Genomic DNA, 2,784 nt, shown 5'->3' on the forward strand with positions numbered 1-2,784 from the left:
AGTGCAGAGGCTCTACTGGGGTATTTCTTGCTGGCCTTGTTGTCTCCTGGGGCAACCATTCAGACATCTACCTCTGATCCTGTCAGGGTAGTTTGCATTATAATCTGCCTGAGTTTTCTCAGCTTCATCCCATTATTCCTGTTCTTCTTAACTATCATAAAAAATAGGTCCATTTTGTTGTTTATAGATGTCCCCAACTGAAATACCTGCCGGTTGTTATTCCTGTATCCTTCCAGGGAAATAATACAGATTTGTTTTCTTTAAATTTAAACTTAATCCCTTTTGCCCTCAGGTAGTGTCTTGCACTCTGCCTGCACACTGCCTGCTTACTGATACATACTGATAACAGAAAGTCCTATAATGAGCACAAGAAGTGGTTTATTAGTCTTTATCTTTTATCCTTTCTTATACAGTAAAGGGTTTGAGGCCCAGCCATGCTCCTGCTGAAGTCAGTGGGAACAGCAGCAAGTTCTTTGCTCTACTGTGTAACCACAAGGAGAAATGAAGTTTCTGAACCTGTGGTTGCTGACATTGCAATGCCAAATATCCTTGTTTGCATTTGCTGCACCAGCTTTGTCAGGCAAGCCTGGTTCCTCTCAGCAGTCAGGTATTCAGCTTTAGGCAAACCACTTTGAAAGCAGTTCTTTGCTAGGTCTTTAAACGTCTTAGAGACCTACTAAGCAAACCAACTCAACGAACAGGTTCTTGTGTTTTGAGTGCTGACAGCCAGAATGCATGCATCTCCATCCAAGTACCTCCATGGCCACCCTTTGTACAAGTACAGAAACGAGGTAATGGCTGCAAACATGCTGGACTTTTAGGCTGGACTTCATTTGTTCGTCCTCCCATTTGTCATTTCCTTCTTCAGTGCCGCCAGCCTCCAGCCCCACCTTTTACCTGAGAGAATTTTAATGGCTGATCGAAGAGTGACTCTGAAGTTGGTGCGGGCAGTGCAGGCAGGAGGGGCAGTGCAGGCAGGCAGGGCAGTGCAGGCAGGAGGGGCAATGCAGGCAGGAGGGGCAATGCAGGCAGAAGGCAGGCAGGGCCAGCAGGCGGCGCAGGCAGGAGGCGACGCAGGCAGGAGGCGGCGCGGCAGAGAGCACAAACGTGCAGTCCCACATGGTCTAGCGGTTAGGATTCCTGGTTTTCACCCAGGCGGCCCGGGTTCGACTCCCGGTGTGGGAAAGCCCCATATCTTTTTTCCCCACCTTTACATCTTTATTGTGAAGGGGGACTATATTATAGTTATTGCTTATAACTTCTCTTTATATTGTTTCAGTTTTGTAGGACAAAAGGGAAAGAATCTAAACCCCCAGCCATCGTTGCTTACCTGGTACTGACTTGAGCAGGAAACCCACTCAATGTTATCTGAACATCTGGCTAAAACTTACTGCCTGCTATTAAATTTAAATACAAATGAGCCACTTTGTGGGCTCCCAGGGGAAACAAAGCACTGTTAATGAGACAAGCAGGGTTTGTTTCACAAAACACTACTTACTTTCTGAGTTAAACTGTTCAGCATCAAGGCTCCAGCAATCCTCAGGGGCTTGGCCAAGAGCTGCACCTGAATGCTGGGTCAGTGAAAAGTGAAGTTATACTTGGGGCGATGTGGTGAGAAAGCTGTTAGATAGCAGCCTTCTGCGGGGGTGAGGTACAGAAGGGTACAGCCATAATGCTGTTACTCCTGAGCTTAATGAATCCTGTCGAGCCCTCAGCCAAGGGGTCAGACCATAGATGCTGTTGAATTGCTGCATCAGAACTGATCACAAAGGAACATAAACAATTTCACCCACCCACTCCCCCCAGTCCATGACCTAACTTGCTCTCCAATCTAAATGAGTCTATAAGTACGATTCTATGATTCCAAAGTTTGCTCCTATCCTTCTCTCCTACAGTAAATACCAAGCTTGAAACAGCAACCCCTGACTGTTTGGCCAAAGAGGAAAGTATTTCACCAGGGTGAGCACACACAACACTTCCTCCTATGCTCAGGCTCCGGCCTCAGCAGCTCAGGGAGTTCTGGACCCAGGCATGACTCACACAGTGTGTGTTTGTCACAACCAGCCAGTTCTTTTTGCCTGCCCAGCTCCAAAACTCAAATGCCATCCCCAGTGTGATTCTGTCCGAGAGGATGTTCTCATACTGGAGATGTTAGTGTGAGGGTCAAGCAGGACCTCAAGGGATTAGTTTTCCTGTACAGCAAGTATTTGATACAACAATATGGGTAGAGATCTGGACACAGATGTTAACCGACTTGCCTACCCTGTACAGAATCTGTGTACAGTGCAATAAGCTTGGAAAGAGCCAACCTGGCTTTTGAAGCTGACTATAAACCACTCATGGTGACACGGTGCTCAGGAAAGGAATGAAGTGACACTTAACAGAGCAAATACAGCCAGCCTGAACGAGACCCCTGGGCACACCACAGCCAAGCCCAGGGCCCTGCAGACCGCCAGAGACGGAAGGCTGGGCGGGGACTGGGGATCCGGGCAGAAGCACTGGCGTTGGAACGGGCACGGGCGTTGGAACGGGCGGCCCCATACCGGTATGAAACCGATGTCAAGAGTCACCCCCCCGGTGACCGACCTTTCCGCTTGAAGCGGGCTCGCCGAGCTCTCGCGAGAACGTTGAGGCTCGTGATAGCCCCCCCATCCCAAGTATCGCGACCATTCACTCCTCCGCTTCCGGGCGCGATATCTCGCGAGAGTCGGCGGGTGCGGGCGTGCGCGTGGACGTTGTCTGGCCTTGCGTCTCGCGAGAGCCCCTGCGCCCGGCGCTGGGCGG

General features: G+C 49.9%; 1 non-coding gene across 1 annotated transcript; it reads left to right on the forward strand.

Moving 5' to 3' along the window:
• The first annotated feature begins 1,113 nt into the window (after positions 1 to 1,113).
• Positions 1,114 to 1,185, forward strand: TRNAE-UUC (transfer RNA glutamic acid (anticodon UUC)). Its single transcript has one exon. It is a non-coding gene; the product is annotated as a tRNA-Glu (tRNA).
• Positions 1,186 to 2,784: the final 1,599 nt, after the last annotated feature.

The sequence above is a fragment of the Melopsittacus undulatus genome, chromosome 10 (genome assembly GCF_012275295.1).
Source record: "Melopsittacus undulatus isolate bMelUnd1 chromosome 10, bMelUnd1.mat.Z, whole genome shotgun sequence".
In the NCBI taxonomy this organism is placed as follows: Eukaryota; Metazoa; Chordata; class Aves; order Psittaciformes; family Psittaculidae; genus Melopsittacus; species Melopsittacus undulatus.